General features: G+C 48.9%; 1 protein-coding gene and 1 long non-coding RNA gene across 5 annotated transcripts in view; one reads left to right on the top strand and one right to left on the bottom strand.

Annotated features, from left to right (window-relative positions):
* TEX12 (testis expressed 12) overlaps positions 1–13,027 on the bottom strand; it is a 207,749-nt gene that overhangs the window by 21,198 nt on the left and 173,524 nt on the right. The gene's annotated exons all lie outside the window — the stretch shown is intronic.
* Positions 1–13,027, top strand: part of LOC134966451 (uncharacterized) — a 186,829-nt gene that overhangs the window by 113,986 nt on the left and 59,816 nt on the right. The gene's annotated exons all lie outside the window — the stretch shown is intronic.

The raw sequence follows: 13,027 nt of genomic DNA, 5'->3' as shown, positions 1-13,027 counted from the left end.
AGTACTGTAAGACAGGCTTCAAGTGCAAGAGATGCATTGATTTAATGGTTTCATGAAAAGGAAATATTAGCAGATGAGGAATCAATCAGATACAAAACATACATTGAAATAAAGCAATATAACCCAAGCAATCTGTTTCTAAATATGTGAGTGTAACAACATGCCTCAAGCCTAGCATTTTTACATCTACACATATAATAAAACTGTATGGGTTGTGTTTGTACATAGCATTTTTAGAAGCATACTTCTAGGGAATATTTAAGAGCTATTAAGACGAGGAAAAAAAATTGTCTGTTTGTCTTTATTCCGGCATTACTCAAAAACTATTGGATGAATATGGATCACGTTTTCACTATTGTATAGTTTAGTGACCTATAACAAAACAGGTACGGAGCAGTAAAGAAAAACCAGACTCAATGACACTTGTCGCAATAAAAAATAAGATTTTACTTACCGATAAATCTATTTCTCATAGTCCGTAGTGGATGCTGGGGACTCCGTCAGGACCATGGGGAATAGCGGCTCCGCAGGAGACAGGGCACAAAAGCAAGCTTTTAGGATCACATGGTGTGTACTGGCTCCTCCCCCTATGACCCTCCTCCAAGCCTCAGTTAGGTACTGTGCCCGGACGAGCGTACACAATAAGGAAGGATCTTGAATCCCGGGTAAGACTCATACCAGCCACACCAATCACACCGTACAACTTGTGATTTGAACCCAGTTAACAGTATGATAACAATGAAGTAGCCTCTAAAAAAGATGGCTCACAACAATAATAACCCGATTTTTTTGTAACAATAACTATGTACAAGTAATGCAGACAATCCGCACTTGGGATGGGCGCCCAGCATCCACTACGGACTATGAGAAATAGATTTATCGGTAAGTAAAATCTTATTTTCTCTAACGTCCTAGTGGATGCTGGGGACTCCGTCAGGACCATGGGGATTATACCAAAGCTCCCAAACGGGCGGGAGAGTGCGGATGACTCTGCAGCACCGAATGAGAGAACTCCAGGTCCTCCTCAGCCAGGGTATCAAATTTTGTAGAATTTAGCAAACGTGTTTGCCCCTGACCAAGTTGCAGCTCGGCAAAGTTGTAAAGCCGAGACCCCTCGGGCAGCCGCCCAAGATGAGCCCACCTTCCTTGTGGAATGGGCATTTACAGATTTTGGCTGTGGCAGGCCTGCCACAGAATGTGCAAGCTGAATTGTACTACAAATCCAACGAGCAATAGTCTGCTTAGAAGCAGGAGCACCCAGCTTTTTGGGTGCCTACAATATAAACAGCAGGTCAGACTTTCTGACTCCAGCCGTCCTGGAATTATATATATATATATATATATTTTCAGGGCCCTGACAACGTCTAGCAACTTGGAGTCCTCCAAGTCCCTAGTAGCCGCAGGCACCACAATAGGTTGTTTCAGGTGAAACGCTGACACCACCTTAGGAAGAAACTGGGGACGAGTCCGCAGTTCTGTCCTGTCCCGAATGGAAAATCAAATATGGGCTTTTGTAAGACAAAGCCGCCAATTTTGACAATCGCCTGGCCGAGGCCAGGGCCAACAGCATGGTCACTTTCCATGTGAGATATTTCAAATCCACAGATTTGAGTGGTTCAAACCAATATGATTTGAGGAATCCCAACACTACGTTGAGATCCCACGGTGCCACTGGAGGCACACAAGGGCTGTATATGCAATACTCCCTTGACAAACGTCTGGACTTCAGGAACTGAAGCCAATTCTTTCTGGAAGAAAATCTATAGGGCCGAAACTTGAACCTTAATGGACCCCAATTTGAGGCTCATAGACACTCCTGTTTGCAGGAAGTGCAGAAATCGACCTAGTTGAAATTTTTTTCGTGGGGCCTTCCTGGCCTCACCCACGCAACATATTTTTACCACATGTGGTGATAACGTTGTGCGGTCACCTCCTTCCTGGCTTTGACCAGGGTAGGTATGACCTCTTCCGGAATGCCTTTTCCCTTAGGATCCGGCGTTCAAACCGCCCTGCCGTCAAACGCAGTCGCGGTAAGTCTTGGAACAGACAAGGTCCCTGCTGGAGCAGGTCCTTTCTTAAAGGCCGATGCCACGGTTCCTCTTGGAACAGACATGGTACTTGCTGAAAGCAAATCCCTTCTTAGCTCCCGAGGCCATTAGTCCTCTGTGAGCATCTCTTGAAGTTCCGGTTACCAAGTCCCTCTTGGCCAATCCGGAGCCACGAGTATAGTTCTTACTCCTCTATGTCTTATAATTCTCAATACCTTGGTTATGAGAAGCAGAGGAGGGAACACATACACCGACTGTAACACCCACGGTGTTACCAGGACGTCCACAGCTATCGCCTGAAGGTTTCGTGACCTGGCGCAATACCTGTCCCATTTTTTGTTCGGGCGGGACGCCATCATGTCCACCTTTGGTCTTTCCCAACGGTTCACAATCATGCGGAAAACTTCCCGATGAAGTTCCCACTCTCCCGGGTGGAGGTCGTGCCTGCTGAGGAAGTCTGCTTCCCAGTCGTCCACTCCCGGAATGAACACTGCTGACAGTGCTATCACATGATTTTCCGCCTAGCGAAAAATCCTTGCAGTTTTGCCACTGCCCTCCTGCTTCTTGTGCCGCCCTTTCTGTTTACGTGGGCGACTGCCGTGATGTTATCCCACTGGATCAATACCGGCTGACCTTGAAGCAGAGGTCTTGCTAAGCTTAGAGCATTATAAATTTGCTCTTAGCTCCAGTATATTTATGTGGAGAGAATTCTCCAGACTTGATCACACTCCTTGTGTGACTGCTCCCCAGCCTCTCAGGCTGGCCTCCGTGGTCACGAGCATCCAATCCTGAATGCCGAATCTGCGGCCCTCTAGAAGATGAGCACTCTGTAATCACCACAGGAGAGACACCCTTGTCCTTGGATATAGGGTTATCCGCTGATGCATCTGAAGATGCGATCCGGACCATTTGTCCAGCAGATCCCACTGAAGAGTTCTTGCGTGAAATCTGCCGAATGGAAGCGCTTCGTAATAAGCCACCATTTTTACCAGGACTCTTGTGCAATGATGCACTGACACTTTTCCTGGTTTTAGGAGGATCCCGATTAGCTCGGATAACTCCCTGGCTTTCTCCTCTGGGAGAAACACCTTTTCCTGGACTGTGTCCAGAATCATCCCTAGGACCAGCAGACGTGTCGTCGGAACAACTGCGGTTTTGGAATATTTAGAATCCACCCGTGCTGTCGTAGAACTACTTGAGATAGTGCTACTCCGACCTCCAACTGTTCTCTGGACCTTGTTCTTATCAGGAGGTCGTCCATTTTCTTTGAAGACGAATCCTCCTTTCGGTCATTACCTTGGTAAGGACCCGGGGTGCCTTGGACAATCCAACGGCATCGTCTTGAAACTGATAGTGACAGTTCTGTACCACGAACCTGAGGTACCCTTGGTGAGAAAAGGCAAATTTTGGGACATGGAGGTAAGCATCCCTGATGTCCCGGGACACTATATAGTCCCCTTGTTCTTTGCTATCACTGCTCTGAGTGACTCCATCTGGATTTGAACCCTTGTAAGTGTTCAAATTTTTCAGATTTAGAATAGGTCTCACCTAGCCTTCAGTACCACCATATAGTGTGGAGTAATACCCCTTTCCTTGTTGTCGGAGGGGTAATTTTATTATCACCTGCTGGGAATACAGCTTGTGAATTGTTTTCAATACTGCCTCCCTGTCGGAGGGAGACATTGGTACAGCAGACTACAGGAACCTGCGAGAGGGGAAACCTCTCGACATTCCAATCTGTACCCCTTGGATACTACTTGTAGGATCCAGGGGTCCTGTACGGTCCCAGCGTCATGCTGAGAACTTGGTAGAAGCGGTGGAGGGCTTCTGTTCCTGGGAATGGGCTGCCTGCTGCAGTCTTCTTCCCTTTCCTCTATCCCTGGGCAGATATGACTCTTATAGGGACGAAAGGACTGAGGCTGAAAAGACGGTGTCTTTTTCTGCAGAGATGTGACTTAGGGTAAAAAACGGTGGATTTTCCAGCAGTTGCCCTGGCCACCAGGTCCCATGGACCGACCCCAAATAACTCCTCCCCTTTATACGGCAATACATCTTTGTGCCGTTTGGAATCTGCATCACCTGACCACTGTCGTGTCCATAAACATCTTCTTGCAGATATGGACATCGCATTTACTCTTGATGCCAGAGTGCAAATATCCCTCTGCGCATCTCGCATATATAGAAATGCATCCTTTAAATGCTCTATAGTCAATAAAATACTGTCCCTGTCAAAGGTATCAATATTTTTAGTCAGGGAATCCGACCAAGCCACCTCAGCTCTGCACATCCAGGTTGAGGCGATCGCTGGTCGCAGTATAACACCAGCATGTGTGTGTATACTTTTTAGGATATTTTTCAGCCTCCTATCAGCTGGCTCCTTAAGTACGGCCCTATCCGTAGATGGTACCGCCACTTGTTCTGATAAGCGTGTGAGCGCCTTATCCACCCTGAGGGGTGTTTCCCACCGCGCCTTAACTTCTGGCGGGAAAAGGTATACCGCCAATAATTTTCTATCGGGGGAAACCCACGCATCATCACACACTTCATTTAATTTATCTGATTCAGGAAAAACTACAGGTAGTTTTTTCACCTCACATATAATACCCTTTTTTGTGGTACTTGGAGTATCAGAAATATGTAACACCTCCTTCATTGCCCTTAACGTGTGGCCCTAAAAGAAAATACGTTTGTTTCTTCACCGTCGACACTGAAATCAGTGTCCGTGTCTGGGTCTGTGTCGACCGACTGAGGTAAATGGGCATTTTACAGCCCCTGACGGTGTTTGAGACGCCTGGACAGATACTAATTTGTTCGCCGGCCCTCTCATGTCGTCAACCGGCTTGCAGCGTGTTGACATTGTCACGTAATTTCCATAAATAAGCCATCCATTCCGGTGTCGACTCCCTAGAGAGTGACATCACCATTACAGGCAATTTGCTCCGCCTCCTCACCAATATTTTCCTCATACATGTCGACACACACGTACCGACATACAGCACACACATAGGGAATGCTCTGATAGAGGACAGGACCCACTAGCCCTTTGGGGAGACAGAGGGAGAGTTTGCCAGCACACACCAAAACGCTATAATTATCCAGGGATAACCTTTATATAAGTGTTCCTCCCTTATAGCATTTTAATATATATACATATCGCCAAATCAGTGCCCCCCCTCTCTGTTTTAACCCTGTTTCTGTAGTGCAGTGCAGGGGAGAGCAGGGAGCCTTCCCACCAGCCTTTCTGTGAGGGAAAATGGCGCTGTGTGCTGAGGAGAATAGGCCCCGCCCCCTTTTCGGCGGGCTTCTTCTCCGGAGTTTTAGATATCTGGCAGGGGTTAAATACATCCATATAGCCTCAAGGGCTATATGTGATGTATTTTTCGCCATACAGGTATTATACATTGCTGCCCAGGGCGCCCCCCCCCAGCGCCCTGCACCCTCCGTGACCGCTGTGTGAAGTGTGCTGACAACAATGGCGCACAGCTGCAGTGCTGTGCGCTACCTGATGAAGACTGAGAGTCTTCTGCCGCCTGGTTCCGGACCTCTTCATCTTCAGCGTCTGCAAGGGGGGTCGGCGGCGCGGCTCCGGGACGAACCCCAGGGCGAGCCCTGTGTTCCGACTCCCTCTGGAGCTATGTCCAGTAGCCTAAGAATCCAATCCATCCTGCACGCAGGTGAGTTGAAAATCTCTCCCCTAAGTCCCTCGATGCAGTGAGCCTGTTGCCAGCAGGACTCACTGAAAATAAAGAACCTAAAAACTTTTTCTAAGTAACTCTTTAAGAGAGCCACCTAGATTGCACCCTTCTCGGCCGGGCACAAAAACCTAACTGAGGCTTGGAGGAGGGTCATAGGGGGAGGAGCCAGTACACACCATGTGATCCTAAAAGCTTGCTTTTGTGCCCTGTCTCCTGCGGAGCCGCTATTCCCCATGGTCCTGACGGAGTCCCCAGCATCCACTAGGACGTTAGAGAAAATAGGATTTTAATACCTACTGGTAAATCCTTTTCTCCTAGTCCGTAGAGGATGCTGGGGACTCCAAAAGGACCATGGGGTATAGACTGGATCCGCAGGAGACATGGGCACACTCTAAGACTTTGAATGGGTGTGAACTGGCTCCTCCCTCTATGCCCCTCCTCCAGACCTCAGTTATAGGAACTGTGCCCTGGGAGATGGACATTTCGAGGAAAAGGATTTTTGTTAACCAAGGGTGAGAACACACCAGCTCACACCACAAACACCGTACAACATGGTTTGCAAGCAATACCAGTTAACAGTATGAACTAAAAACAGCAACAAGCTGAATATAACCAATACACAACCTTCGTGTAACCGAAACAATAACTATCAATACAACTGCAAGTAACAGTCCGCACTGGGACGGGTGCCCAGCATCCTCTACGGACTAGGAGAAAAGGATTTACCGGTAGGTATTAAAATCCTATTTTCTCTTACGTCCTAGAGGATGCTGGGGACTCCAAAAGGACCATGGCGTCTATACCAAAGCTCCAGACCGGGCGGGAGAGTGCGGACGACTCTGCAGTACCGATTGAGCAAACATGAGGTCCTCATCAGCCAGGGTATCAAACTTGTAGAACTTAGCAAAACTGTTTGAACCCGACCACGTAGCTGCTCGGCAAAGTTGAAGCGCCGAGACTCATCGGGCAGCCGCCCAAGATGAGCCCACATTCCTGGTAGAATGGGCTTTCATTGACTTCGGCAATGGCAATCCAGCCGTACAATGGGCATGCTGAATCGTATTACAGATCCAGCGTGCAATAATCTGCTTGGAAGCAGGAGCCCCAATTTTGTTGGGAGCATATAGGACAAACAGAGCCTCTGATCTCCTAATTTGGGCCGTTCTGGCGACATAAATTTTCAAAGCTCTTACGACATCGAGAGATTTTGCCATGCTACGGCATCCGTAGCCACAGGCACCACAACAGGTTGATTTATCTGAAACGAAGAAACCACCTTCGGCAGAAATTGTTGACAAGTCCTCAATTCTGCTCTATCCACATGGAAAATCAAATAGTGAGACAAAGCCGCCAATTCCAACACCCGTCTTGCGGACGCCAAGGCCAAAAGCATGACCACTTTCCAAGTGAGAAATTTCAACTCAACCTTTCGCAAAGGTTCAAACCAGTGAGACATAAGAAATTGTAACACCACGTCAAGATCCCACGGTGCCACGGGTGGCACAAACTGAGGATGGATGTGCCGCACTCCCTTCACGAAAGTCTGAACCTCTGGAAGGGCGGCCAATTCTTTTTGAAATAAAATAGATAAAGCCAAAATCTGCACTTTAATGGAACCTAATTTCAGGCCTGCATCCACGCCTGCCTGCAAAAAATGGAGGAAACGACCCAGCTGAAACTCCTCCGTAGGAGCTTTCTTGGCTTCACACCAAGACACATACTTTCTACAAATACGGTGATAATGCGTCGCCGTGACCTCCTTTCTAGCCTTAAGGAGAGTGGGGATGACTTCCCCGGGAATACCCTTTTGAGCTAGGATTTTGCGTTCAACCTCCACGCCGTCAAACGCAGCTGCGGTAAGTCCTGGAAGACGCATGGCCCCTGCAATAACAGATCCTCCCTGAGAGGAAGAGCCCAAGGATCTTCTATGAGGAATTCCTGAAGATCCGGATACCAGGCCCTCCGTGGCCAATCTGGAACGATGAGTACTGCCTGAACTCTTGTTCCTCTTATAATCTTCAACACTTTTGAAATGAGTGGAAGTGGAGGGAACACATATACCAACTGAAACACCCACGGAGTTACCAGGGCGTCCACTGCACTGGCTTGAGGGTCCCTTGACCTGGAACAATACCTCGGAAGCTTCTTGTTGAGGCGAGACGCCATCATGTCTATTTGAGGAATTCCCCAACGACTTGTCACTTCTGCAAAGACCTCTTGATGAAGACCCCACACTCCTGGATGGAGATCGTGCCTGCTGAGGAAGTCTGCTTCCCAGTTGTCCACGCCCGGAAGGAAGACTGCTGACAGAGCGCTCACGTGCTTTTCCGCCCAGCGGAGGACTCTTGTGGCCTCCGCCATCGCCGCTCTGCTCTTTGTTTCGCCTTGGCGGTTTACGTACGCCACCGCTGTTACGTTGTCCGACTGAATCAGGACAGGTAGACCTTGAAGAAAGTGTTCCGCTTGCAGAAGGCCGTTGTAAATGGCCCTTAATTCCAGAACGTTTATGTGGAGACAAGCTTCCTTGCTTGACCATTTTCCCTGGAAACTTCTTCCTTGCGTGACTGCTCCCCAGCCTCGGAGACTTGCATCCGTGGTCAGCAGGACCCAATCCTGGATCACGAACCTGCGTCCCTCTAGGAGGTGAGAACTTTGAAGCCACCACAGGAGAGATATTCTGGTCCTGGAAGAAAGACTTATTTTCCGGTGCATGTGCAGGTGAGACCCGGACCATTTGTCCAGCAGGTCCCACTGAAACACCCGAGCATGAAACCTGCCAAACGGAATGGCTTCGTAAGCCGCAACCATCTTCCTGAGCACTCGAGTGCAATGATGAATCGACACTCTTGCCGGTTTCAGGATCTCCTTGAACATGCACTGAATTTCCAGAGCTTTTTCCGCTGGAAGAAACGCTCTCTGCAGTTCCGTGTCCAGGATCATGCCCAAGAAAGGCAGCCGAGTTGTCGGAATCAACTGTGACTTTGGCAAATTTAGAATACAACCATGATGTTGCAGAACCGTCAGGGAGAGTTCCACGTTTCTTAGCAACTGCTCTATTGATCTCGCCTTTATCCGGAGATCGTCCAAGTACGGGATAATTGTGACACCCTGCTTGCGTAGGAGTACCATAATTTCCGCCATCACTTTGGTAAAGACCCTCGGGGCCGTGGCAAGACCAAACGGCAACGTCTGAAATTGGTAATGAGAATCCTGCACCGCAAACCTCAGGAAAGCTTGATGTGGAGGATATATTGGGACATGTAAGTAGGCATCTTTTATGTCGACTGACGCCATAAAATCCCCCCCTTCTAGACTGGAGATCACTGCTCGAAGAGATTCCATCTTGAACTTGAAAGTTTTCAAATACAGATTGAGGGATTTTAGGTTCAGGATCGGTCTGACTGAGCCGTCCGGCTTTGGTACGACAAAGAGGCTCGAATAAAACCCTTCTCCCGGTTGAGACGGGGTTACCGGGACAATGACACTCTGTTGACACAGCTTTTGTATTGCAGCACTCACTACTTCCCTTTCTGGGATAGAAACTGGCAAGGCTGATTTGAAAAATCGGTGGGGGGGCATCTCCTGAAACTCCAGTTTTTACCCTTGGGACACTATTTCTAACACCCAAGGATCTAGGCCCTAGTGAAACCAGATCTGACTGAAGAGTCGGAGACGCGCCCCCCCCGGTACGGACTCCCATAGGGGAGCCCCAGCGTCATGCGGTGGACATGGCAGAGGCCGGGGAGGACTTCTGGTCCTGGGAGCCTGGCACTGCAGGCGACCTTTTTCCCCTACCTCTACCTTTAGAGGCAAGGAAGGACGACCCTCTTCCTTTTTTGTATTAGGCCGAAAGGACTGCATCTGATAATGGGGTGCCTTTTTTCTGTTGTGCTGGAACATAAGGAAGAAAGGATGACTTACCCGCTGTAGCGGTAGACACCAGGTCAGCGAGGCCGTCACTAAACAAGTCACTACCTCTATATGGGAGAGCTTCCATAGCTTTCTTGGAGTCGGCATCAGCATTCCATTGATGAATCCACAGCGCTCTCCTGGCCGAGACTGCCATGGCATTGGCCCTTGATCCCAAGAGGCCAATAGCCCTCGCCGCATCCTTTAGGTAAGCTGCAGCGTCCCTGATATAACCGAGAGTTAAAAGAATGTTATCCCTATCCAGGGTATCCATGTCAGATGCCAAATTATCCGCCCACTTAGCAATAGCACTACTCACCCATGCCGACGCCACGGCAGGGCTGAGGAGTGCACCCTGTAGTGACATAAATGGCCTTTAATGTCGTTTCCTGCTTACGATCCACATGGTCCTTGAGGGCAGCAGTGTTGGGAGACGGAAGCGCCACCTTCTTGGACAGCCGTGACAGAGCCTTGTCCACACTGGGAGATGACTCCCACTTTTCCCTGTTGTCAGAGGGGAAAGGATATGCCATAAAAATTATCTTGGGAATCTGCCACCTTTTATCAGGAGATTCCCAAGCCTTTTCACAAAGAGCGTTCAGTTCATGAGGGGGGGGGGGGGGGGGGGGAACGTCACCTCAGGCTTCTTTCCCTTATACAAACAAACCCTAGTATCAGGAACAGCCGGTACTTCAGAAATATGTAAAACTTCTTTAATAGCCACAATCATGTACTGAATAGTCTTAACCAATTTTGGATGTAAACTGGCCTCACTATAGTCGACACTGGAGTCAGAGTCCGTGTCGGTATTCGCTATTTGGGTAAATGAACGCTTTTGTGACCCTGAGGGGGCCTGTACCTGAGACAAGGCATCCTCCATGGATTTCCTCCACGTTTGTGTCTGAGAATCAGATTTTCCAGCCTTTTAGTCAATAACGCCACATTTGCATTCAATGTACTCAACATATTCACCCAATCAGCAGTCGGCAGTGCCGACAGAGTCACTCCCAAATCCTTCTCTGCGCCCCCAGCAACTTCCTCCGGGGAGGAGCACTCAGCCTCAGACATGTCGACACACCGTACCGACACGCACACACACACACTGGCTATAGGGGACAGACCCCCAGGGAAGCCTGTTAGAGAAACACAGAGGGAGTTTACCAGCTCACACCCCAGCGCCTATTTCAATACTGAGAAAGAATATCAGATGTCTGCGCTGTTATAATAGCACCAAATTACTGTGCCCCCCCGTTTTGCTCCCTGTCACTTGATCAGGAGAGTGGAGGATCCGGGCCAGCGTCTCTGCAGTCTGTGAAGAGAGAAAATGGTGCTGGTAAGCTGTGAGGGCTAAGCCACGCCCCCACCTCGGCGCACTGTAGTCCCGCTCAATTTTGAATCTTTATACTGGCGGGGGCTTATATTTAGTGCCTAGGCACTCATTATATATCTCTTTAGCCAGTGTTAACCTCAGTAACTTGCTGCCCAGGGCGCCCCACCTGCGCCCTGCAAGTGCCGTTGGAAGTATGTGTGGGAGCATAGCGCGCAGCGCGACCGCTGCGCTGTACCTCGTCTTCTGCCATCACTGAAGTCTTCTGTTCCTCACCCGGCTTCTTTCTTCTGGCTTCTGTGAGGGGGTTGATGGCGCGGCTCCGGGAACAAGCAGCTAGGCGCACCAAGTGATCGAACCCTCTGGAGCTAATGGTGTCCAGTAGCCTAAGAAGCAGAGCCTTTAACTCAGAAGTAGGTATGCTTCTCTCCCCTCACTCCCACGAAGCAGGGAGCCTGTAGCCAGCAGGTCTCCCTGAAAATAAAAACCTAACATAAAGTCTTTTCAGAGAAACTCAGGAGAGCTCCCCTAGTGTGTGTCCAGTCTCTCTGGTCACAGAATCTAACTGAGGTCTGGAGGAGGGGCATTGAGGGAGGAGCCAGTTCACACCCATTCAAAGTCTTATAGTGTGCCCATGTCTCCTGCGGATCCCGTCTATACCCCATGGTCCTTTTGGAGTCCCCAGCATCCTCTAGGACGTAAGAGAAATAGGATTTTAATTACCTACCGGTAAATCCTTTCATCATCATTTAGTACCATGGGGTATAGACAGGTCCACTAGGAGCCTTGGGCACTTTAAGAAATCAATAGTGTGCACTGGCTCTTCCCTCTATGCCCCTCCTACCAGACTCAGTCTAGAAACTCTGCCCGAGGAGACGGACATACTTTGAGAGAAGGAAAGATAAGTATAGTGGTGAGTTTCCGAACCAGCACACACAACAACAGGAAAGCCATGCTAACCAAACATGAAACAGAAACAACAACAGCTGAACCAACATTACTTAACCAAGTAACAGTGCAGAAAACGAAGCACCGGGCGGGCGCCCAGTATCTTCTACGGACTACGAGAAAAGGATTTACCGGTAGGTAATTAAAATCCTATTTTCTCTTACTTCCTAGAGGATACTGGGGTCCATTTAGTACCATGGGGATATACCAAAGCTCCCAAACCGGGTGGGAGAGTGCTGAGGTTCCTGCAGAACTGACTGACCAAACTCAAGGTCCTCAGAGGCCAAAGTATCGAACTTGTAGAACTTAGCAAACATGTTCGAACCCGACCAAGTAGCCACTCGGCAGAGTTGTAAAGCCACTCCGACACTCCGAGCAGCCACCCAGGAAGAACCCACCAACCTAGTAGAGTGGGCCTGTACAGATTTAGGAATTGGCAAACTTGCCGTAGAGTAAGCATGCTGGATAGTAAGCTTGATCCAGCGAGCAATAGACTGCTTTGAAGCAGGACACCCAATTTTATTGGGATCATTAAGCACAAACAGCGAGTCCGATTTTCTGTGACGAGCTGTCCTCTTCACACAGATTTTCAAAGCCCACACAACATCCAGGGACTTTGAAGTAGAAGAGGTGTCGATAACCACCAGGACCACAATAGGTTGGTTGATGTGAAACGCAGACACCACCTTGGAAGAAATTGCTGACGAGTTCTGAGTTCAGCTTTATCTTCATGAAAAATCAAATAGGGGCTCTTGTGAGACAACGCCCCCAATTCTGACACACATCTTGCCGAAGCCAAGGCCAACAGTGTGCCGGTCCTCCTGTAAAGGCTCAAACCATTCAGATTGTAGAAACTGCAACACCACATTGAGATCCCAAGGTGCTGTGTGAGGCACAAAGGGCGGTTGGATGTGCAGAACACCTTTCAAGAACGTCTGAACCTCAGGGAGGGAAGCCAACTGTTTTTTTAAGAAAATGGATAAGGCCGAAATCTGGACTTTTATGGAGCCCAGGTGTAGGCCCACATCCACACCTGATTGCAGAAAAAGCAGAAACCGACCCAGTTGAAATTCCACCACAGGAAATTTCCTGTTTTCACA

This window comes from Pseudophryne corroboree, chromosome 10 (assembly GCF_028390025.1).
Source record: "Pseudophryne corroboree isolate aPseCor3 chromosome 10, aPseCor3.hap2, whole genome shotgun sequence".
Taxonomy (NCBI): Eukaryota; Metazoa; Chordata; class Amphibia; order Anura; family Myobatrachidae; genus Pseudophryne; species Pseudophryne corroboree.
The sequence above is the reverse complement of the archived record's forward strand: the minus strand, read 5'-3'. Positions and strand labels throughout refer to the sequence as shown.